At 44.8% G+C, this 25,679-nt stretch overlaps 1 long non-coding RNA gene across 2 annotated transcripts; it reads right to left on the reverse strand.

The window, feature by feature from the left end:
- Positions 1-1,281: 1,281 nt before the first annotated feature.
- Positions 1,282-5,618, reverse strand: LOC126980724 (uncharacterized). 2 transcript variants are annotated; one of them, XR_007733472.1, is made up of 3 exons: positions 4,630-5,618; positions 4,041-4,139; positions 1,282-3,941 (listed from the first exon to the last, which is right to left on the reverse strand). It is a non-coding gene; the product is annotated as an uncharacterized LOC126980724 (long non-coding RNA). The 2 variants fall into 2 exon arrangements; XR_007733473.1 differs by lacking the exon at positions 4,041-4,139 and adding an exon at positions 4,334-4,432.
- Between the last annotated feature and the right edge of the window lie 20,061 nt (positions 5,619-25,679).

A 25,679-nucleotide genomic window follows, 5' to 3' on the forward strand; every position in this document is an offset into this window, starting at 1 on the left:
GCAGGAGTGGGGAGGAAAAAGGGGAGAGAGAGAAGAGGAAAAGTTTCAGGCAGGACAAGGATGAGGGAGAGCAGGAAAGGGGAAAGGAGTGGGGAGGAAAAAAGGAGGTAGGGGAGAGGAGTGTTCGGGGTGGAGCAGGCAGGGACAAGGGGCGGGGGAGTGGAATTTGTTTTTTGTGTTGATTAAAAGTGTGTGTTAGGGTGTGTGAATGTGTGATCAAGCGGGTATTCACTGATGGTGTTGCTCTAACTAACCGCCATAGTCATCAGTCTCTCTCTCTCTCTCTCTCTCTCTCTCTCTCTCTCTCTCTCTCTCTCTCTCTCTCTCTCTCTCTCTCTCTCTCTTCTTTCTTTCATTTTATTCATTTTTTCAGTCTTTCATTTTGTTCCGTCTTTCCTTTTTTATATATTTATTCATTTATTTCCTCATTTCTTTCTTACTTTCATTCTATTTTTTTCTTTTTCTTTCTTTTTATCTTCATTTTTCTAACCTTTTCCATCATTCTTTCTTTCATTATTTTCTTTCTTCTTATTTTTCATTTTTTTCAGTCAGTCAGTCTCTCTCTCTCTCTCTCTCTCTCTCTCTCTCTCTCTCTCTCTCTCTCTCTCTCTCTCTCTCTGGACAAGTTTAATACTGTCTAAAATTCCACCACACGCACTCAAACAAATATAACTTTAGGTAAATAATCTTAATAATTGTATATGTAATCGCAGCTGCATTTGTGTGATTCTAAAAATATATGTAATTTCCTCCTGATTATTGCTAGGAATGTTAATTATTATATGAACGTGTAAATGAAGAAAAATGAAGACAAAGGAAAGATAATTAAAACCATTCATTTTTCTTTCTTTCATGTTATTTTCTTATTGCTCATTCTTCTCCTACTTCTGCTCGTCTCTCTGTACTCTTTTAATCTTTTTTTTTTATAATTTTCTTCCTTCTTCTTCTTCTTCTTCTTCTTCTTCTTCTACTTATTCTCTTTTCCACTCTACTTCCTTCTTATCCTTCTTTTATTGTTCGTCTACTTGTTTTGGTTCTCGTTCTTTCTCCTCTTCCAATTCTACGTCCACTTTGTCTACCTTCTCCTCCTCCTCTTCTATCTTTTCTTACCTTCCTACATCACCACCACCACCAATACCACTATCTCTTCCTCTCACCCACCACCATCACCACCATCTCCACCTCACCCACTACCACCTCCTGCCATCCCTACCACCAATGCCACCATGCCCTCATCTCCCAACCACAACCACCGCTACCATCTCCTCCTTCTCCCCCACCATCCCCCCTCTTTTAGTTACGAGTAGGACTAACAAAGCGTAACGAGAGGTTGACCATCGAGTGGGCTACAAACACGGGGAGGGTCATGTCGGGTCATTAGGCAGGTGACCTCTTCAATTAGCCATCTCAGCCTAGACCAACGACCCTCTTCATGGCTCCTGCTACTGCTCCTCTTCGGTCTGATCTGCTTTTTTTTTATTTTCTGCATTTTCTAGTATTCGTTTTTAGTACGTATGTAATGATTGATTGAACTTAGTGTCCTCTGCTCCCTCGTTTAACATGTATTCTCTTCTTCCTCTTTTCCTCCTTTTTCTTTTATGTATTTTTGTTTCTCCCGTTCGAGTGTTTTTTTATCTTCTTATGACCGACCAATTCCTTTTTTTTTTAGTATTTCTCTTTTATTATCTGCTCTTCTCATGTTTTCCTTTCGAGTTAATTTTTCCGTTTCATACGAACGCCCAGTTTCTCTCTTTCATATTTATTTTTCTTCTTTTTCCTATCCTCAAAACTTTCTCCTCATTCTTTTGTTTTTTTGCTCCAGATGAACGATTTTCTTTCCATCTTATTTATCTTCTTTATCTTCCTTCCTAGCTCTTTTTTGCTATTTACGAACGACCAGCTTTTTCTTTTATTTATCTTCTTTACTGTCTTCTTATCTTATTTTTTTTACTCATTCCTCGTTCTTTCTTTTTACTGGTTCTCATGGATGCTCAATTTCTGTCTCTTCTTCCTCTCTTTATTTACACTCTCTTTACTCTTTCTCTTTCCTTTCCTCGTTATTTTTTCTCCTCTCTTTCTCTGTCACTAAAGAACGTCTCACTTGTCTCCCTTCTTCCACACTTTCTTTTCACTTTCTTCTACTTTCTTTTTCTCCTTCTCGTTTTCTTCTCTTCTCTTCTTTTGCCACTGAATAACGTCTCTCTTCCCTTTCTTCTTCTGCTCTTTCCTTTATGTTATTATTTATCATCTTTTTCTTCATCTTTCCCATTCTTTCCTTGCCTCTGATGAACAAGTAATTGATGCAGTTTTTTTCCCTTATATTCTTCGTTGTTTCTTTACTCCTTCTTTTCTTCCCTTTGACGAACGACCAATATATTTTACGTTATTTCTATCCTAAAACTTTTTCTTTCTTCTTTACTTTTCTCTTCCTCCTTTCTCTTATTATGTTCTCTTTCTCTGCACCTCCTGACCGTTCGGATTCTCTTGTTCTCTCTTCGGGTAATGAATGGCTCTCTCTTTTCTTCTCTCTTCTTCTTCCTTTCCTTTATTCCGTCTATTCTCAATCTCTTCCTTCTCTTTCCTCTTATTCCGGGCATGATGTACCACCCCATTTCCACCTCCTGTTAATTTTCTTTCCCTCTCTTCTCGTTTTCTCTCTTTCCTCACCTTGTTTCCTCCTTTTCCATCTTTTTCTGTGTCTGACAAATGTTCTCTCTTGCTCCTTCTGGTATATTCGCTTCTCTTGTTTTCCTCTCTTACATCTTTTCTTCTGCTCTTTCTTTATTTTCTATTTTCATATTTTTACTGTTTCTGAATCTTTCTTACTCTTTTATTTTTAAGTCTTATTTCTTTTCAACTCCATCGCTTCCCTTCACTTGTTTTTTCCGGTACCTTTTCTTTTCTTCTTTCTTCACTTTCTTTAACTTTTCTTTTTTTCCTTTCCTTTCCCTTCTTCGTATATTAATTTATGTCCCCAGTGAACGATGCCCTTTAATTCTCTTTTCTTTTTCTTTCACTATTTCTCACTATTTCCTATTCTTCTCCTTTCGTTTCTTCGTATAGTTAATCATCTTTCTCTAATGAACGATAATCTGACTCCCTTGCCTTTCTTTTACTGTTTATCACTCTTTACTCTTTTTAATCTTTCACTGTACGACCTCTCTTCTGCTGTTCCTTTATTTCTCTTCTCCTTCCCGTTTTTCTCCTCTTTCTCTTTTCCTCCTTTGGCTCAATTGGATGACCTCTTTTTCGGTTCCCTTATTTCTCTTCTCCCTGTTTTCCTTCTCTTCCCTTTTAATTCTTCGGCCACACTGAATGACCTCTCTTCTGCAGTTCCCTTACTTCTCTTCCTGTTTTTCTCCTCTTCCCTTTTAATTCTTCGACCCCACTGGATGACCTCCTCTTCGTTACTGTTCCCTTTCATCTCCCTCTTCTTGTCGTTTATCTCCTTTTCCCGTTCTCCTTCCGCGGGTCATTACGTCGTTGTCGAAGAGGATACGAGAAGAGTACGATCGTATTGCAAAGTTGAGGTCGTCGTCTCTTAATTTCCGGTACCTTCACTGCCATCATTTAGTTTTATTCTTATCAAATCAATTACTCGGTTTATGGTTCGTTTTACTTCCACTCTCATCATCGCTGACCTGTAATTATTATTTTCATTAAACCTCTTGACCGCGGATTTCCTACAAGAAGACATCACCAAGCTACAGGAGTGGAACAAAAAGTGGCTGCTACAATTCAATGAAGAAAAATGTAAAGTCCTGAACCTTGGGAGGGGATATCCAGCACACCAATACCACATGGGAAACACTCCACTATCCACCACAGAGGCAGAGAAAGACCTGGGAGTGTATGTTACCAGGCTACCAGTGAAGGGATATCCAGCACACCAATACCACATGGGAAACACTCCACTATCCACCACAGAGGCAGAGAAAGACCTGGGAGTGTATGTTACCAGGCTACCAGTGAAAGGATATCCAGCACACCAATACCACATGGGAAACACTCCACTATCCACCACAGAGGCAGAAACAGACCTGGGAGTGAATGTTACCAGGCTACCAGTGAAGGGATATCCAGCACACCAATACCACATGGGAAACACTCCACTATCCACCACAGAGGCAGAGAAAGACCTGGGAGTGTATGTTACCAGGCTACCAGTGAAGGGATATCCAGCACACCAATACCACATGGGAAACACTCCACTATCCACCACAGAGGCAGAGAAAGACGTGTGTATGTTACCAGGCTACCAGTGAAGGGATATCCAGCACACCAATACCACATGGGAAACACTCCACTATCCACCACAGAGGCAGAGAAAGACGTGGGAGTGTATGTTACCAGGCTACCAGTGAAGGGATATCCAGCACACCAATACCACATGGGAAACACTCCACTATCCACCACAGAGGCAGAGAAAGACCTGGGAGTGTATGTTACCAGGCTACCAGTGAAGGGATATCCAGCACACCAATACCACATGGGAAATACTCCACTATCCACCACAGAGGCAGAGAAAGACCTGGGAGTGTATGTTACCATCTACCAGTGAAGGGATATCCAGCACACCAATACCACATGGGAAACACTCCACTATCCACCACAGAGGCACAGAAAGACGTGGGAGTGTATGTTACCAGGCTACCAGTGAAGGGATATCCAGCACACCAATACCACATGGGAAACACTCCACTATCCACCACAGAGGCAGAGAAAGACCTGGGAGTGTATGTTACCAGGCTACCAGTGAAGGGATATCCAGCACACCAATACCACATGGGAAACACTCCACTATCCACCACAGAGGCAGAGAAAGACCTGGGAGTGTATGTTACCAGGCCACCAGTGAAGGCGAAATCCGTGCCAATCGCAGCGGACGGGTTAAATTCCGGTATCGTCGCTGCCATCATTTGCTTTTATTCTCATCAAATCAATTACTCGTTTTATTGTTCGTTTTACTTCCACTCTCATCATCGCTAACCTGTAATTACTCTATTTTATTTAAGTTTATACTCTGCCATTAATCGGTATTACTAGTGTTTATGTCGCCTTTGATTATTGAATTCTTTGTTTCGGCAAGTCTTATTTTATGGATATTCTTTTTTTTCATTAGTATTTCCTTTATTTCTATCTTACTCATGAGGGAACATTTTAATACCACTGCCTTACTTCGAGACCTACTGCTTTCTCTTCCTTTAATTCTTCTTCCTTCTCTACTTTCTCTTCCTTTTCCTCTACTTTCTCTTCCTTCTCCTCATTATTATGTATTGATGCTTAATTTCTTTTCACATTCTTCTTATTATCCCAGAACTATTTTGTCTTTTCCTTATACATTGCAACACACATTTTATCCTATCTTCGTCTTTTTGTCCCGGCTCACTCTTCTTACAACCCCATAACCTATATCTATTTCTCCTACATCTTTTTTACTTGGTACATTTGTTTGTTTTTATCGCCGTCCCCATTCCTCATGTTTCTGTCGCCGCCCCAAATCTTTCTTTGTCCAAATAATTTCCTTGAGTCTCTCTCCGACAATCATTCGCCATAAAAACCAACAAAAAAGTACCCATTCGTCATTTTCTTCGTCCGCTTCCGATGGGGGAGAATTATGTCGACAATAAAGGAGGAGGAGGAGGAGGAGGAGGAATTGAAGGACACGGAAAAGGAAGAAGAGGAGAAGGAAGATAAAGTAGAGGGGAAGGATGAAGAACTAAGGAAGAGGAAGTAGAGGAGGAGGAGGAGGAGGACGAAAAAAGGAAATACAGACGAAGGAGGAATTGAAGGAAACGAAAGAGGAAGTAAAGGAGAAGGAAGAGATAGTAGAGGACAAGGATGAAGAAATAAGGAAGGAAGAGGAAGTAGAAGAGGAGGTGGAGGAGGAGGAGGAGGAGGAGGAGGAGGACGAAAAAAGGAAATACAGACGAAGGAGGAATTGAAGGAAACGAAAGAGGAAGTAAAGGAGAAGGAAGAGAAAGTAGAGGACAAGGATGAAGAACTAAGAAAGGAAGAGGAAGGAGAGGAGGAGGTGGAGGAGGAGGAGGAGGAGGAGACGAAAAAAGGAAATACAGACGAAGGAGGAATTGAAGGAAACGAAAGAGGAAGTAAAGGAGAAGGAAGAGAAAGTAGAGGACAAGGATGAAGAACTAAGGAAGGAAGAGGAAGTAGAGGAGGAGGAGGAGGAGGAGGAGGAGGAGGAGGAGGAGGAGGAGGAGGAGGAGGAGGAGGAGGATACAAGACGTCTGATATTTGGAAAGGCAAAGTCCATTCCTCGTACGATCCCTTCCTTCTTCTTTTCCTCCATCCCCTTCCCTCCCTCCCTACCTTCCCTCCCTCCCTCCCCTCCTTTCCTCCACTTCCTCACCCAAGAAACGCAATAAAAACCTCCTTTGGATTGTTACGACCTGACTTTCCATCCCTCAGAGCCAGCCCTTCCTCCTCCTCCTCCTCCTCCTCCTCCTCCTCCTCCACCCTATGCCACTATTACACAAATGGAAAACTGAAATACAGCCATACAGTGGAAGGAGAGGCAGGATGACGAGGACGAGGACGAGGAAGGGGAAAGAGGAGGAGGAGGAGGAGGAGGAGGAGGAGGAGGAGGAAGTCGGTGGTAGGATTAAATACAAAGAAAAATTGCGTCTCATAACTTCTCTATTATTACCTCAATCCCCCCCCCCCTCCACCACCACCACCACAGTATTCGTCATCCTTACCACACGGTTACTACCATAATCAACACCACTATTTTATGTTGAACGACCACCACCATCACCACCACCACCACCATCATCACCACCACCATCATCACCACCACCACCACCATCACCACCACCACCACCATCATCATCGCCACCACCACCATCATCACCACCACCACCACCATCATCATCGCCACCAACACTCTAATTCAATCGTCCACCACAGCACTCATTGTTTCGGTTATAAGTTATTTAATTCTCCACAAACCTGTCTGTCACTACGAGCAACATTTGTCTATCATCGCCATCAATGTATATCCAACTCTGGCTATCAGTGTCATACCACCACCACCACCACCACCACTACCACCACCACTACTACTTCAACCACTCCCACACCTACCACAACTACTACTACTACTACTACTTTCCCCTACTGTATTATCCCCAAAATCAAGGAAGCGTAGGAGTCAAGGAAGGATGGGAAAAAAAAGGAGAGAGAGAGAGAGAGAGAGAGAGAGAGAGAGAGAGAGAGAGAGAGGAGGTCTTCTCTATACCACTTTACTTCATACCTCTCTCCCTACCTCCCTCCCTCCCTTCTCTCCACTTTCCCTCCCGTCCCGTCCCGTCCCGTCCCGTCCCTTCCCTTCCCTCGGGCGGCCCAGGAGCGATAAAAATCATGCTCCCTTCACTATTTTTCCCTGCAGCGTGGAATTCAATTTCTGCCGCGTAAAGATTGTGGGGGGCAAGCGATGGTCTGTCTGTCTGCTGGCGGGGCGGGGCGGGGTGCGGCGCTCCCCTCCCTTCGCCCCTCCCCGCTGCACTCATTTACTTATACTCGGGGGCGGGAAGGGGCGGGAGAGGGGACGGAGAGAGTTGGATGGCTATGGATGGGAGTTATTTGGGGTGGGAGAAGAGGTAGGGGATGTGGGGAGGTGAGTAAGAGTAGGGGAAGTGAGGAATGAGTGCAAAGAGGAAGTAGGGAGGAGGGGAGGGAGGGAGGTGAGGAATGAGTGGAGAGGTTGTAGGGAGGGTGGGGAGGGAGGGAAGAGTGAGGAATGAATGGAGTGAAATATTATGGAGGGGAGAGGGAGGGAAGAGTGAGGAAGGGGAATATAGAGGAGAGTGATGGGGAAGTGGATAAAAGATGGGGAGGAGTAAGGAATGGGTGGGGATGAGAGGGGAAGGGTAGAGGAGGAGGAGGCGAAGGAGGAGGAGGAGGAGGAGGAGGAGGGGGATCGGGCGAGGTCATTCATATCCCACCATTATCAATACAGAGCCAATAATGGTTTGTGGTACATATTCATATTCGAGCTAACAGGGAGAGGGAGAAGGAGGGAGAGGGCGAGAGGGGAGCATAAAGAGAGAGAGGGAGAGGGAGAGGGGGAGGGTGGAGATGCATAAATAACTCCCCTTAGCGGGCGGTCATCGGGAGTGTATGCATAGTGGCTATCTTGTATTCAATTGGTCGATTACTAACTTCAGCTTGCACTCAGAGGCCCTAATTCACACGCTACTCACTGTCGCTCACACCTGCCGCCGCCCTGCCATTCACCCGCGTCCACCTGGTAATCTGGCCCTCACTCACCTGTTATTGGCGTGTTATACTCCTGCCTTTATTTACCTCCGCCAACCGACCGCGCTGATTCACGGGGTCCAATTTATGACTTTGCCCAAACACACACACATACTCACACACACACCACCGAGCAGTACTTGTGTTCCTGCCTTGTCCAGAGCGCCGTGGAATGAAGTGTGTGTGTACGGCAAGGCGACTTATGACCTCCCCTGACTTACGAGCTGTGGTGACTTACTACGCGGGGTTGGTACTCCCAGACACCAACTACTTCTGACGGCCGAAATGGAGATCAATCGCTTCTTTTTATATATTTTTAGGTTCACGGTACAAAAGAATGATCAAACTACCGGAAGCGTTATATCACCGCCTCTGCTTATGCCCTGAACTCCGACGAAAGCCTTGTCATATGTGTGCTTGGCTTGGGAAATCTTTAAGAATGACATCAGAACCTTCCTTGCTTCCTTCCTTGCCCGTGACTCAAGCCTTTCCCGTAACCGCAAGTATGATTATCCTGATTGTTTTTGTTCTGCATGTGTGTGTTCAGGGAAATTGTGTAATGAGCGGGGTAAAGAAAGGAGAGGGAAGAACAGGGGGAGGAGGATAGGGGAGGATGATAATGAGAAAGAAGGAGAGGGGAGAGGATGGAAGAGGATAATGAGCAAGAGGAAGAGGAGGAATGGAGGGAGGGAGATGAGAAAAGGAATGATGATAATGATGATGATGATGACGAAGAGGAAGACAAGGAGGTGGTGGAGAAGGAGTAAAAGGAGAGGGGAAGAGGAGGAGGAGGAGTAAAAAGAAGAGAAGAGAGGGTGGAGGAAGGATAAAAGGATGGAGGGGGATGATAACGATGAGGAGGAGGGGGAAGAAGAGGGGATATAGAAAGGGTGGAAAGAGGGGGTATGAAGAAGTGGAGGAGGAGGAGAGGGGATGGAGGAAGCGTGGAAGGAGGGTGGATGAGAAGGGGAAGGGGGGGGAAAGGTATGTATATTTTTTTTTTCATTTTCTTTCTTATCTGTTGTTAATTTTCTATTTCATGCACGATGGGATTTAAAAGCTTACTAATGACATGTCGGGAACGATCTCTCTCTCTCTCTCTCTCTCTCTCTCTCTCTCTCTCTCTCTCTCTCTCTCTCTCTCTCGTACACTATATTTTAAACTTTACATTTCTCATCATCTTTCTACTGTTTTCATCATCTTTCTTTGAGTCCTTTTCTTCTCTCTGATCTATTCCTCTCTCTCTCTCTCTCTCTCTCTCTCTCTCTCTCTCTCTCTCTCTCTCTCTCTCTCTCTCTCTCTCTCTCTCTCTCTCTCCCCGGCACGTGACCCCCTACCTCCCTCTCCCACACACACGAAGCTTTTCAAAAACTTTCCTAATACTCACTCAGGAAAGGAACTCATATGAAGCCCCGGAGTTGGGAAAAGTAAATAAGAGGAAAATAATGAAAAAAAAGGAAAAAAAGTAATAAAAGTGACAACATACAAACACACAAACACCAGAAAAAGTATGATAGTATCGTTTCCTTTGTGTGTGTGTGTGTGGGGGGGGGGGGGAGGGGAGGAGGGGTCCGTGTGTGTGTGTGTGTGTGTGTGTGTGTGTGTGTGTGTGTGTGTGTGTGTACGCGTGGCTGCCTCGACACACACACAAAAAAATCCTCAATAACATCAACATTCCTTCACATTCTTTCGTATTAAAGCGGCGGGAAAAAAAAGGGAAAAAAATGTGATGCTGGGAGGGAAAAAATGTAACGCTCGCGGTTAAAATATGCGGCGGCGGTGATTGGTTCCGCGCGGCCAATCAGGTGTGTGAGACCAGGTGTGTGTGTGTGTGTGTGTGTGTGTGTGTGTGTGTGTGTGTGTGTGTGTGTGTGTGTGTCGCCAGCATTACCGACATTACCTGGCCGCGGAGGTGTGCGCGCTGGACTCCCCTCTCCCCTCCCCCTTCCTCTCCCCTTCCCTCTCTTCCCTTCCCTGTCCTGTCTTATGCTGTCCTGTTTTGTTTTGTTCTGTTCTGTTCTGTTCTCTGCTGTTCTGTCCTGTCTTGTCTTGTCTTGTTCTGTCCTGTTCTGTTGTTCTGTTCTGTCCTGTCCTGTTCTGTTCTGTTCTGTCCTGTTCTGTCCTGTCCTGTCCTGTTCTGTCCTGTCCTGTCCTGTCCTGTCCTGTCCTGTTCTGTTCTGTCCTGTTCTGTCCTGTCCTGTCCTGTCCTGTCCTGTTCTGTTCTGTTCTGTCCTGGCCTATGCTGTCCTGTCCTGTCCTGTTCTGTTCTGTTCTGTCCTGGCCTATGCTGTCCTGTCCTGTTCTGTTCTGTTCTGTCCTGGCCTATGCTGTCCTGTCCTGTCCTGTTCTGTTCTGTTCTGTCCTGGCCTATGCTGTCCTGTCCTGTTCTGTTCTGTTCTGTTCTGTTGTCCTGTCCTGTTCTCTTGCCTCGTTTTCTTTCCTATAATTTCCTTTCCTTACCTTTCCTCTTTTCCCCTCTTTTTTTCCTTTCTTTTCCTTTCCTCTCCTTTCCTTTCCCTTCCCCTCTCTTTACTTCTCCTTCCCTTCCCTTCTCTTCCTTTCCCTTCCCCTCCCTTCCCCTCCCCTCCCCAAACCACCAAAGGGCACACAATAACATAACTATAATAAAACAATGCGAATAGAGAGGTTAAAGGTATATTTCACTATTGTTTCCGCTTACTACTACTACTACTACTACTACTACTACTACTACTACTACTACTACTACTACTACTACTACTACTACTACTACTACTATTACTACTACTACTACTACTACTGTTACTCGTGTCGCCAGATCCGTTAGCGCTACTGGCCGGGACAAAATGCATCTTTAACAGCGGCGCAAAAAGTCTCTTTGTACACCGCTCTGGGGAAGGACACGGGCAGACAGGCAGACAGACAAAGACAAAAAACAGACAGACAGAAAGATAGGCATAGAGGAAGGTTGTACATGCACCTACCGACGCACACACACACACACACACACACACACACACACATATCCTACCACACTACAGATGATGATGATGATGATGGATAAATTTAGGTTCAGGAAGGATACAGGTAAAAAAAAAACTGGATCACAATTTTTTTTTACAACAAAGGAGACAGCTCAAGGGCACAAGGGTGGCGGATGTAGTTTTTTTTTGTAGTGGATGAGTGGAAGAAACTAAGCAGATAGGCCACTGATGTAAGGACGGTTTTATGTTGATGTTGGATAAGTTTATGGATGAAAAGTAAACCATTGTCTGAGCTGCCTTGTTTAGTCTGTCTGTCCTCTTGTGTGTGGTCTATTTATATCCATGTGTGTCCTTGTTTACTACTACTACTATTACTTCTACTACTACAGCTACTACTACTACTACTACTACTTCTACTACTACTTCTACTACTATACTGCTACTACTACTACTTCTACTACTATACTACTACTACTACTACTACTACTACTACTACTACTACTACTACTACTACTACTACTTCTACTACTACTATACTGCTACTACTACTATTACCGTTATATCTGCTACAAATACTACTACGGCTTGTATTTCTGTTACTACAACTTAATAATTTGAAGTTATACCATTATTTCCTCTTCCCTCTTTCCCATCCACCACCAATACCACCATTACTACTACTACTACTACTACTACTACCACCACCATCACCACCGCCGCCACAATTATGACAACATGATATAATTCCTTCAACTTTTGCTCACGAACTCACGGAAAACAAAAAGAAACAACAAAAAAGACAGCCATTTCCTCTCTCTCTCTGTGTCTGACCATTAAAGAACAAAAAAAAAAGTGGTGAGGCTGTGAGGGAGGGAAGGAGAGGGGGAAGAGGAAGGCTGAGGGGAAATTGTTAGAGAAAAAAAAATGGGAGGAAGGGAGGGAGGAAAAGAGGAAGGAAGGATAGAAGAGTATATGAGGGAAAGGAGGGGATGGGAGAAGGATGACAGGGAGGGAAGGGATGAAGGAAGGACGAGGGAGAGAGAGAGGGAGGTAAGGAGGAAGAGTATAGGAGGGAAAGGAAGGGGAAGGGGGAAGGGTGAGAGGGCAGGAAGGGAGGGAGGAAGAACGGCACTGAGAGAGAGAGAGAGAGAGAGAGAGAGAGAGAGAGAGAGAGAGAGAGATTTACATAGAAAATCAGACCACACAGACCCCATGGTCCAGACTTGGTGGTCTGTCCTTAAACCTAAGTGATTTTACATTAATCAGAAGACTCAAAACGTTGCATTTCTACTCTAGTTGATATTAAGTTGAAGGAAGTGACGGTCGAGCTTATTTTTGAAGGAGTCAATCGTGTTACACTGGACCACTGATGGTGGAAGCTTATTCCATTCTCGCACTACAACGTTGGTGAAGAAAAATTTGGTGCAGTCTGAATTTATTTGTCTACATCTGAGTTTTACGCCATTGTTCCTCGTGCGCAAAGTGTCATCGATCATAAACAATGTTGATCTGTCTACATTCGTGAAACCATTAAGTATTTTAAAACATTCGATCAGTTTTCCTCGGAGGCGACGTTTCTCAAGAGAGAACATGTTAAGGGTGGAAAGCCTTTCTTCGTAGGATTTGTTGCGCAAGGAAGGAGTCATTTTCGTTGCCCGATGCTGAACACCTAATTTAGCAATATCCTTTGCATGGTGGGGAGACCAAAACTGTACCGCATATTCCAAGTGGGTCTGACTAAACTGTTGTAGATATTACATCTTTATTCTTGAATACAAAGTTTCTTTAAGGAAGGGGAATATAAGGGATGGGAAGGAAGAGGAGGGGAAGGGAATGTAAGGGAAGCGAAGAGAAGGGGAGGGAAGAGGAAGGAGAGGGAGGGATGGGGAGGGAGGAAGAGGAGGGAGGAAGGGAAGAGGAGGGATGGTGGAGGGGGTAGGGGGAGGACAGGAGAGTAAATAAAAATAAAAGGGCTTGAAAAGAAGGGGCATGCGATGAAGGGAACTCAGACAAGGAAAATCCCGCAGCCGTCTATTGTACTCATCATTATTCTGCCCTTCTACCTCAGGGGGCGCGGGGGGAGGGAGGGAGGGAGGGAGGAAAGGGGCGAAGGGGGATAGGTAGGTAAGTGAGGAGGAGGAGGAGAGAGAGGAAAAAGGAGATGAAGAGGGAGAGAGAGAGGGAGAGAAGGAAGGACAGAGAGAGCGAGGGAAGGAGAGTGAAGGAAGGAAGGAGAGAGGGAAGGAAGTGATTTGGTAAGGAGGGTTAAGCGTGAAGGAGAGTGAAGGAAGGAAGGAGAGAGGGAAGGAGGTGAATAAGTAGGGAGGGTTAAGCGTGAAGGAGAGTGAAGGAAGGAAGGAGAGAGGGAAGGAGGTGAATAAGTAAGGAGGGTTAAGCGTGAAGGAGAGTGAAGGAAGGAAGGAGAGAGGGAAGGAAGTGAATAGGTAAGGAGGGTTAAGCGTGAAGGAGAGTGAAGGAGGGAAGGAAGGAGGAGGAGAGAAAGAAAATAGGAGGGGTACGTGTAAGTAAGGAAGGAAGGAGGAAGGAGTGAAGGAGAAGGAAGGAGAGAAGAGAGGAAGGAGGTATAAGTAGGGTTAAGCGTGAAGGAGAAAAAAAAGAATAAGAGAGGGAAGGAGGTGAATAAGTAAGGAGGGTTAAGCGTGAAGGAGAGTGAAGGAAGGAGAGAAGGGAAGGAGAAAATGGAATAGGTAAGGAGTGCTAAACGTGAAGGAGAGTGAAGGAAGGAAGCAAGGGAAGGAAGAAGGAAGCAAGGGAAGGAAGAAAGAGCAAGGGAAGGAAGGAAGGAGGGAGCAAGGGAAGGAAGGAAGGAGGGAGCAAGGGAAGGAAGGAAGGAGGGAGCAAGGGAAGGAAGGAAGGAGGGAGCAAGGGAAGGAAGGAAGGAGGGAGCAAGGGAAGGAAGGAAGGAGGGAGAGAAAGAAAATAGAGAAGGGTATGATAATTTAGACTAAACAAGCAGGTCACACACACACACACACACACACACACACACACACACACACACACACACACACACACACACACACACAAGGGACCATCCATGCAAGAACAACAAAGCAGAGAAGAGCAGAAAGAAAAAGCAGGACGTCCATGGGAAAAAAAGAAGAAAGAGGAAGTGAACGATTCGAGTGACATGCGAGATACGAACCTGACATGACAAAGGAGGAGAAACGAACATGGTTGGATAAGTAAAAATTGGTGAATAAATTGAAAATATTATACTGAGGAAACACTCCCTTCTTTCCCTCCAACAGAAAATAACATGTTAGTCAAAACGTGCATAAGAATGAAAGGAAAAATAATAAAGATAAAACCCATTAGTGAATTAATTAACACCGAAAAATATATTATGACATCAATGAAAAAAGAAACAATAGTAGAAATAGGAGGAAGAGAAGGAGGAGGAAACAGGGAAACATGGAGGAGGAGGAAACAGGGAAACATGGAGGAGGAGGAAACAGGGAAACATGGAGGAGGAGGAAACAGGGAAACATGGAGGAGCAGGCAACAAAAAATCATGTTTGTATTTTTTTTTACAGTAAAGGAAGCAGTTCAAGGGCAGAAGAAAAATAATAATGAGAAAAAAAGCCCGCTAAACACTGCCCCTAGAGTTCAAAAGAGTGGTCAAGAGAGGTCAATTTCGGGAGGAGAGGCGTCTGTTTAAGTGATTTTATCTATTGGTCAGAAAGTTCAGTAACCTGTAGAACAAACTGAATACCTCGCTAAATGAGGACGTTCAATTTACTCCTCTTGAGAAAACATAGTAACGGACAATTTGTTTAACCCGGTAGCTGCGGGGATCATGTTTCTTAATGTCCCTCTAAGCGAGAAAAATGAGAAAAAAATCATCACTCACGCAAACCATTTCATAATATATTTCAACGCATTTGTGATCAGTTTATGCATCATCTATTTGGGGGGTTTATATCATGGCAAAAATTTGGCCCGTCGCTGGTTCATGGTAAAGCCACAAATCTGGCCTATCGCTGGTACGGGGTTAAAAAGAGTAAAGGTCAATTCGAGTTAAAATGAAATATCGGTCAGTTCGAGGTATGAATGAGATACTCTTGTCGGTTTCGCACTAACTGCTTCTTCAGGGAGGTTGTTCCAGTGGCGGATGACTCCACTCAAGAAAAAGTTATCCTGCCAACGTCTAAATTTCATCGTTCTGCTTGAGTCCGTGGACCGTTATTTCTTGTGATCGTGTTAATTTTGTGAGGAGGCAAAATACATAGTGAACAGGCAATTGGCGTTATTTAGGAGAGGAAAAGGAGAAATAAAAAATAAAAAATAAAAAGAAATATGTAAAGAAAAAAGAAGAAGATATATTTAAAACAATATCACACGAGTCCATCCAATATCATACCAAGGAAAATACCGCTAACATAACATAATAATGGCGGCTATAGCAACATCGTACTAATAGATCACAGTGAGACCCGCCGGGCACATTACAGAGGAGGGTGAGGGAAGAGGAGGAGGAGGAGGAGGAGGAGGAGGGTCATAACTCATAATAAAGCGACACCATCCATTTCACATCACATTATTTATTATTTTAGATATAAAAGGGCGGATTGAAGCATTTCAGTGGCAGTAGTAGTAGTAGTAGTAGTAGTAATCGTAGCAGCAGTAGTGGTAATAACAGTAGTAGTAGTAGTAGTAGTAGTAGTAGTAATTGTAGCAGCAGTAGTGGTAATAACAGTAGTAGTAGTAGTAGTAGTAGTAGTAGTAGTAGTAGTAGTAGTAGTAGTAGTAGTAGTAGTAGTAGTAGTAGTAGTAGTAGTAGTAGTAGTAGTAGTAGCAAGCATAATAATCGGAACAATGGTAATGACATTTCACAAAACAATAAATGCAACACAAGCCTGAGCACAAAACACATTACCCAATGCGCTACAAACGCTGCGTACAAATAAAAGTTTCCCTGAAAACATTTGGTTCTCGTCTCGCGCGTCTAAGCCACAAATTAATGGGCCCAGATTAAAAGATTCTTGTCCCAGATTTACTTAAAAATTCTACGTCCACGTTTCTGTTTGTAACACTGTGTTGGCTGGTGCTCGCTGTGATGATGCAAGTTTAAGGAGTACTGGGAAGGTTTGATAATGTAGGAAATGTTTGTTTGGAAATGGTAAGAAAGTTATTTTTTTGTTTGAAAATATAAAAAAAACTAAGAACACGTTTGCCTTGAGACGCTGAAAAAAAAAAAAAAGTCAAAACTCACAAGAATGCTGGGAATAAATGAGAAATTTTTTGGGAAAAGTTTGATTTGAGTCGAGGAAATATTTGTCTTGAAACGCCGAGAAAATGAAAAAAATGTGCCGAGAAAATTACTTATTGCGTGGAGGTGAGCGTGGCAGCAGTGTGTGTGTCCCTCCAGACCGGCGGGTGTTTGTTTTACGCGGCAGTGGCGGGGAACATCTTAATACTTTTCAACATCCTTTATGCAGAATTTCTCTCTTAATTCTTTCCGCAGTGTATTCGTATTTATGCAGTGTACCTATGTAACAACGGCCGTGGATTTTCTTTTTTATCTCACCTCGACACAATAAATCATTTCCTCGGCACATCTCTTTATTTCGTTTTCTCAATTTTTCAAGAGAAGTTCGGCCAGCGGTCAGGTAACGGTTTAACGGCCTCGTTTTGCCGGTCACGTGACGGTCAATCGTAAGCGAACATAAATACATCAAATATTATCAACAAACGCCCGCGGAAATACATGAAAAGATGTTCGAAATATATACTTTGAAAACTATATAAATAACATAAAAAATATTTACAACGGGAATACTCTCTCTCTCTCTCTCTCTCTCTCTCTCTCTCTCTCTCTCTCTCTCTCTCTCTCTCTCTCTCTCTCTCTCTCTCTCTCTCTCTCTCTCTCTCTCTCTCTCTCTCTCTCCACACTTACCGATGAGGCTGTTGTCTCCTCACATACAATGTCACTTCGCATTTACCTAGAAAAAAATAATAATTCAATTAGTAAATATGTAACTAACTATATCATTACCGTATTTACTTATCATTACTACAGAAGATAAGACAAACATAGATGCTTTAATATTTTACGATAAGAAAAACATGATTATATATCGTCACCTTCGTAAACAAACCGCCTAAGTCATTATTTTCTACTTTACAGGAAATCAGAAAAGAACTGCCATTATCTTATTTGACTTAAGATTTAGGCAGAAATGAAAAGGCCAATTCTAGAACACTCAAACCCTGAATAACGAAGGCAACTATACAAAAATGGGCGTCACTTGATGAAAAATTGATGTAAACAAAAACCTGGAAATCACTGAAAAATGACTTAGGCGATTATTTTATGAGGGTGACGATATTCAACTTTAAGAATCCAATAATCTTGCGCAATTAAAACACCAACTACTGAAAAGGCTGTAAAAAGGAGCATATATTGTCACCTGCATGATTAACGTGTTGCATGTTTCGAATTTACAGCTTGAAAAACGGAAGCAGATGTGGAGCTCGACTGTTAACGTATTTGTAATCAATATTGTAATTTAGGGCAACTTTCACAGTCACTTTGTTTGTTTTGATCGTTACCAATAGCGGAGATCGACGCTATAGATTTCCACGTGAAACTAGCCTATGGGGTAGTGGCGGCTGCAGAGGAAGCAAGAGGTGTTGAGTGTGTGGCAAGGTGCGGGGCTAGGCTAACCCCGCAGCCGCCACTACCCCATCGGCCAGTTTTACGTGGAAATACTATAGCGCGATCGCCGCCGTTGGTAACGATCAAAACAAGCAAATTGACTGTGAAAGCGTCCCTGAGAATAAAGGAACAATACAATAACCAAACCAACCATCGAAGGCCTGTACTATATGTGCTTGACGAACCGTTTAAGTGGAACAACAAACAGAGATCCCCCGCTCGTTAGATGACAGGATGCTCGTTATAGGTACTGAGCCGATGTTATGATGTTTTAAAAGCGGCGACGGCGATGCTCGAAAAGTACCTCATTATGATCAACATCTGAGCAACATCAACAATAGTAAGAAGATCAATACAATAGGGCTGCTTTTGTTGTTGATGTTCTACTGCATTTAAAAGTAGTAGTAGTAGTAGTAGTAACCAAAACAATAATACAAATAATAATGATGATAATAGTAATAAAAGCAATACTTTTTAAATAATAACCAACTCACAGAACCGGAAACATTTAGGTCTTTCCAATACAGCGTCTCACACACAGCTGCTGGAAAGGGGGAGGGTGGAGGGAGGGAGGGAGACGGGGGGAAGGGGTAGAGAGGGGGGAGGGAGAAACAATAGGAGAGGTGAAGGAAAAAGAAAGAGAGAGAGGGGAGAGAGAGGGCCAGTGTCTAATTCCTGAGAGCGACAGCAGGTGGTGGAGATGGTGGTGGTGGGGGTGATGGTGGTGGTGGGGGTGGAAGAGATGGTGGTGGTGGAGGGAACAGGTGGTTTAAGCTTGGCCCAATTTATCCTCCTCCTCCTCCTCCTCCTCCTCCTACTCATCCTCATCCTCCTCATCTCTTCCCTCACCTAACTAATTTTCGTTTTTTTTTTCCCGTCTATACGTCATTCTTATATTTTTTTTATTCTCCTTTCTTTCCTTCTCTTTTTTTTTTTGTCCATCTTGATCATTTAGTATCAATTTTCTTTTCCTTTCTTTCTTTTCCCCTTCTTCTGTTCCCTCCTTCCGTTCTCTTCCCAGGCCATTCCATTTGCGTTCTCCTTCCTCCGCTTCTCTCCTTCTCTCCTTTTTTCTTCCATTTCACGTCACGTTTAACTTTTCTTTCTCTCTTTTTTAATTCTTGCTTCTCCAATTCCCGCTTCTCCCACTCTTCTATCTCTTTTTACTCTTTCTCTTCATTCTCTCTCCACCTTTCTTTTCCTTCCTTCCTCCTCGCCCCTTCCTTATCTTTCCTTCATTCTGTTCATTTCCTTCCTCGTTCTCCTTTTATTTCCTTTCATTCCTTTCCCTGCCTCCTTTTCTCTTCATTCCTACTCTTCCACCATTCTTATTTAGTTTCTTGCTCTTCCTCCTTTTCATTTCATTCTTCCCTTTTCGTCTCCATTATTCCCTTTCATCTACTTTTTTTTCTATCCATCTACTTCCTTTTTTCTCCATTTACTCATATTATATTCACACTGTATTCTCATCTTTCCTCATCTCTACCTTTTTACGCAAGTTTCCCTCCTTTATTTCCCTTTTTCCTATGTCCCTTTCCATTTCTCTTCTTAATTTTGTTACTTTGTTTTCCGGCCTCTCTTTGTTCTTTCTTATTTTCCATTCTCTTCTTTCCTCATTCGTTGTTCCTTCTCTTCTCTGTGGTTTCTGCCTCTCGATTTCCTTCACTTTCTCTTCTTCCCCATTCGTTTCCCTTCTACCTCGTCCCTTCATCCCTTTACCCGCCTCTCTCTCTGTTTATTCTCTCCTCCTCCATGCACTCTTTCTTCCCTTTCTTTCTTTACTTTTCCTGACTCTTATTCTCTTCATTCGTACTACCCACAGCTCCTTTAATTCCTTTCCCTATTTCTTATTCCTCTTTCTGCCAATCTCTTACCCCAGTCCCTCTCCTCCATCACTCCTTTTCCTAACTCAGTTTTCCTTAATTCCCTTTCCTGTCTATCGCTCTCTTCCTTCCCTCTCCTCCAGTTTACCTCTTCCTTATTTCTCCCCGTCCCAATCTTTCCTTCATTCTCTTCATATCCTTCTTCATCCTCCTTCTGTTTCCTCTCATTCCTTTTTCCTGACTCTTTTTTTTCTTTATTTTTACTCCTCCATCCTTTCTTTTCCTTCCTCCCCTTCCCTGCCTTCTTTTTTCCTGATTTTCTTTCTGTTCGTCCCCTCTCCTCCACCACCATTTCATTTTATATCTTTTCCAGTTCCTCGTTCTCTTCATTTCCTCTATTTCTCCCTTCCTTTCCTTTATTCAACTTTACTTCATTCCTTTTTCCTGCCTCTTTCCGTTCCTTCCACCTCCTTCTGTCCCTTTTCTGGTTCGTTCTCTTCATTCCCTCTCCACTTTTCCTTTCCCTCCTTCCTCCTCGCCCCTTCCTTCTCTTCCTTCCTTATCTTTCCCTCCTGTTTATTTCCTTCTTCATTCTCCTTTTATTTCTCTTTTCCTGCCTTCTTTTTTCTTCATTCCCTTTCCATCTTTCCTTTCCTCCTTCCTCCTCGCCCCTTCATTCTCTTCCTTCCTTATCTTTTCCTCATTCTGTTTATTTCCTTCTTCGTTCTCCTTTTATTTCCTTTCATTCCTTTTCCTGACTCCTTTTTTCATCATTCCTAATCCAACCTTCCTTTTTCCTTCTTCTCCCATCCCTTCCTTCCTTACCCTTCCCACGTTCTGTTCATTTCCCTCTCATCCACCATTCCTTCTCCTTGTTCCACTTTCCTATATTTCAAATCATTTTCCTGACGATTGTTTTCTTCATTCCCTCTCCTCCAAAATCATTCCTTTTCCTTCTACCTCGTACATTTATTCCTTTCCCTGCTTCTCGTTCTCTTCATTCCTACTCCATCACCCTTCCTTTCCCTTCTATCCCTTCGCTTCCCTCTCCTCCACCCTTCCTTTCCCTTCCTGCTCCTCGCCCCTTCCTTCCCTTCCCTCCCCGATGTCCAATATTGAGGGGCCGCGTCTCTCTCTCTCAGTTAATTACACTCAACCTCCGTCAAACTTCTTTATTGAGTGTTGCATTTTGTTATATATTAATACTACTCCTCTCTCTCTCTCTCTCTCTCTCTCTCTCTCTCTCTCTCTCTCTCTCTCTCTCTCTCTCTCTCTCTCTCTCTCTCTCTCTCTCTGTTTTTTTCTACATTTTGTGCGTGCAAACTTTTCTTTCCATCCATTTTGTTTCGATATTAGTTCCTTCTCTCTCCTTTTCTTCTTTTTCTTTTTCTTTTCTTCTTTCAGCTCCTTTTTCGTCTTTTTTGTTTCTTTTTACTTCCTCTTTTTCTTTTTCTGCTTCCTCGTTTTTCTCTTCTTCTTTTTCTTCTTCTACTTTTTCATCTTTTTTCCTTCTTCTTCTTTTATTTTTTCTTCATTTTCATCTTTTTATTCTCCTTCTCCGTCTCCTTCTCTTGCTCCTCCTCTTTTTCCTTCTTTTCTTCTTTCTTCTATTATATCTACTCTTTTCCTTTTCCTGTTTACTTTTTTTCTCTCCGTCGTATTCCTTTCCTCATTTCTTTTCCTCTTTTCATTATTTCCTTTCCCTCGCGTCGTGTGTGCAAGAATCCCTCCCGTCCGTTCCGTGGGCAGCCTTTCCTTCATTACTCATGCATCAATTTCATAGTTCGGAAGTTCTGTTTTTTCGATTAATCAAAGCTGACTCGACGATTTGCATAAAAAAAGAAGGAAGGCAGGAAAGACGAAAACTGTTACGAAATGAAATAAATGTATGAGAGGAGGAAGAATTAGGTAAAGATTTGCTGAGGATGAGGAGCTTCTGAATAAAAAAGTTAACGAAAAAGAGGAAAAAAGTATATTATGTTTGGTTGAGAATTGAGGTCCCATATAAGAAAATAAGCAAAAATACCATAAATTTAAGCTTAATATTGAATTCACAAGCATATAACAGAAAATAAAGAAAAAATAATTATACCTTTAGCTAGTTTGTCACATTCGTATAGAAAATAATAAATACTTTCTAGTTAGGTTAAATATTGAAATGACAAAATATAGAAGAATAAAAACAAATATACAAAAAACAAAAAATATCTTAAGCGTAGGTTTAATATCAGTCACATATAAACAAAAGAGTAAAAACAAAAGACTGTCTGATTAGGTTTAAAATTGAAATCACATACGAGAGACAGGAAAAGGAATGAAAGGAAAGGAGAAGAAATAGGAAAAGGAAGGTGGAGAGGGAAGGAACAGAAAAAGGAATGAAAGGAAATGGAATGAAAGGAAGGGAAGGAAGTAGGAAAAGGAAGGTGGAGAGGGAAGGAACAGAAAAAGGAATGAAAGGAATGGAAGGAAGTAGGAAAAGGAAGGAACATAAAAAGGAATGAAAGGAAAAGGAATGAAAGGAATGGAAGGAAATAGGAAAAGGAAGGAACAGAAAAAGGAATGAAAGGAAAAGGAATGAAAGGAAAAGGAATGAAAGAAAGGGAAGAAAGTAGGAAAAGGAAGGAACAGAAAAAGGAATTAAAGGAAAAGGAATGAGAGGAAGGGAAGAAAGTAGGAAAAGGAAGGATCATAAAAAGGAATTAAAGGAAAAGGAATGAAAGGAAGGAAAGGAATTAGGAAAAGGAAGGAACAGAAAAAGGAATTAAAGGAAAAGGAATGAAAGAAAGGGAAGAAAGTAGGAAAAGGAAGGAACAGAAAAAGGAATTAAAGGAAAAGGAATGAAAGGAAGGGAAGGAAGTTGGAAAAGGAAGGAACATAAAAAGGAATGAAAGGAAAAGGAATGAAAGGAAAGGAAGGAAGTAGGAAAAGGAAGGAACATAAAAAGGAATGAAAGGAAAAGGAATGAAAGGAAGGGAAGGAAGTAGGAAAAGGAAGGAACAGAAAAAGGAATGAAAGGAAGGGAAGAAAGTAGGAAAAGGAAAGAACAGAAAAAGGAATGAAAGGAAGGGAAGAAAGTAGGAAAAGGAAGGAATAGAAAAAGTAATTATAGGAAAAGGAATGAAAGGAAAATGAATGAAAGAAAGGGAAGGAAATAGAAACAGGAAGGTGGAGAGGGAAGGAACAGAAAAAAAAAATCAATACACATTTTAGCTTAGATTGAATATTAAAATCACACGTACATCAACAATGATGGCGCCACTATAAACACTCGCCTGCGCCAGAACGGGCTGGGCCGACCATCAGGCCCCACCTGGAAGAAGCCTTGGGCCGACCATCAGGCCCCACCGGGAAGATGCCTACCGGCGCAATCTTAAAAAACGTAAAAAAAAAAAAAAAAAAAAATAAAATCAAGTAAATATATATATCCCATCCGCTTGATCTGAATATTGGAGTAACTCGCATAAAAGTAAAATAATCACTTAGAGAGTACTGCGATCCGAGGCGTTTAAACAATTTCCTATGCCGTGTTCCTGTTGGTCTGTTATTAATTACTCGAGACCTAATGTAGCCGGATGAACGTTGATAACACTTACCATTATATATCCCCTTTATTTAGCTAGCCTGCCTGCCTGCCCTTCCTTGCCCTCTCGCCTCCCCGCCTCCCTCCTCCCCCTCCTCACTCTCTGCCTGCCTGCCTGCCCTTCCTTGCCCTCTCGCCTCCCCGCCTCCCTCTCCCCCTCCTCACTCTCTGCCTGCCTGCCTGCCCTTCCTTGCCCTCTCGCCTCCCCGCCTCCCTCCTCCCCCTCCTCACTCTCTGCCTGCCTGCCTGCCCTTCCTTGCCCTCTCGCCTCCCCGCCTCCCTCCTCCCCCTCCTCACTCTCTGCCTGCCTGCCCGTCCTTGCCCTCTCTCCTGCCGGCCTCCCTCCTCCCCCTCCTCACTCTCTGCCTGCCTGCCTGCCCTTCCTTGCCCTCTCGCTTCCCCGCTCCCTCCTCCCCTTCTCACTCTCTGCCTGCCTGCCTGCCTTCCTTGCCCTCTCGCCTCCCCTCCTCCTCCCCTCCTCACTCTCTGCCTGCCTGCCTGCCTGCCCTTCCTTGCCCTCTCGCCTCCCCGCCTCCCTCCTCCCCCTCCTCCTCTCTGCCTGCCTGCCTGCCCTTCCTTGCCCTCTCGCCTCCCCTCCTCCCTCCTCCCCTCCTCTCTCTGCCTGCCGGCCTGCCCTTCCTTGCCCTCTCGCCTCCCCGCCGCCCTGCCTCCCTCCTCACTCTCTGCCTGCCTGCCTGCCCTTCCTTGCCCTCTCCTCCCCGCCTCCCTCCTCCCCCTCCTCACTCTCTGCCTGCCTGCCTGCCTTCCTTGCCCTCTCGCCTCCCCGCCTCCCTCCTCCCCTCCTCACTCTCTGCCTGCCTGCCTGCCTTCCTGCCCTCTCCCGCCTCCCTCCTCCCCCCTCACTCTCTGCCTGCCCTTCCTTGCCCTCTCCTCTCCTCCCCTCCTCCTCCCCTCCTCCTCTCTGCCTGCCTGCCCTTCCTTGCCTCTCCTCCCACCTCCCTCCTCCCCCCTCCTCTGCCTGCCTGCCCTTCCTTGCCCTCTCGCCTCCCGCCTCCCTCCTCCCCTCCTCACTCTCTGCCTGCCTGCCTGCCCTTCCCTGCCCTCCCACCTCCCTCCTCCCCTCCTCCTCTCTGCCTGCCTGCCCTTCCTTGCCCTCTCGCCTCCCCCTCCCTCCCCTCCCTCACTCTCTGCCTGCCTGCCCTCCCTTGCCCTCTCGCCTCCCCACCTCCCTCCTCCCCTCCTCCTCACTCTCTGCCTGCCCTTCCTTGCCTCTCGCCTCCCCGCCTCCCTCCTCCCTCCTCCTCTCTGCCTGCCTGCCTGCCCTTCCTTGCCCTCTCGCCTCCCCCTCCCTCCCCTCCCTCTCCTCTCTGCCTGCCTGCCTGCCCTTCCTTGCCCTCTCGCCTCCCCGCCTCCCTCCTCCCCTCCTCACTCTCTGCCTGCCTGCCTTCCCTGCCCTCTCGCCTCCCCGCCTCCCTCCTCCCCTCCTCACTCTCTGCCTGCCTGCCTGCCCTTCCTTGCCCTCTCGCCTCCCCGCCTCTCTCCTCCCCTCCTCACTCTCTGCCTGCCTGCCTGCCCTTCCTTGCCCTCTCGCCTCCCTGTCCCCTCCTCCCCTCCTCCTCTCTGCCTGCCTGCCTGCCCTTCCTTGCCCTCTCGCCTCCCCACCTCCCTCCTCCCCTCCTCACTCTCTGCCTGCCTGCCCTTCCTTGCCCTCTCGCCTCCCCGCCTCCCTCCTCCCTCCTCCCTCTCTGCCTGCCTGCCTGCCCTTCCTTGCCCTCTCGCCTCCCCCTCCCTCCTCCCCCTCCTCACTCTCTGCCTGCCTGCCTGCCCTTCCTTGCCCTCTCGCCTCCCCGCCTCCCTCCTCCCCCTCCTCACTCTCTGCCTGCCTGCCTGCCCTTCCTTGCCCTCTCGCCTCCCCTTCCCCTCCTCCTCCTCACTCTCTGCCTGCCCCTTCCTTCCTTCCTTCCTTTCCCTCCTCCTCCTCCTCCTCCTCCTCCTCCTCCTCACTCTTTGCCTGCCCTTCCTTCCTTCCTTCCCCTCCTCCTCCTCCTCCTCCTCCTCCTCCTCCTCCTCCTCCTCCTCCTCCTCCTCCTCACTCTCTGCCTGCCCTTCCTTCCTTCCCCCCTCGCCTCCCCTCCTCCTCCTCCTCCTCCTCACTCTTCTACCCATTAAAGTGCTTCCTCCCTTCTATTATCTTTCCTATTCTACCATCTTCCTATTCTTTCTCCTCTTCCCATTCACCACAACTATCACCATCACCACCACTAACACCATCACCACTACTACTACAATCACCACCACGATAACAATATACCTCTCCTCCTCCTCCTCCTCCTCCTCCTTCTCTTCCTCTTCCCTCTAATTCTCCTCCTCCATCACCACCACCCATGCCT

This window comes from Eriocheir sinensis, chromosome 45 (genome assembly GCF_024679095.1).
Source record: "Eriocheir sinensis breed Jianghai 21 chromosome 45, ASM2467909v1, whole genome shotgun sequence".
Classification (NCBI taxonomy): Eukaryota; Metazoa; Arthropoda; class Malacostraca; order Decapoda; family Varunidae; genus Eriocheir; species Eriocheir sinensis.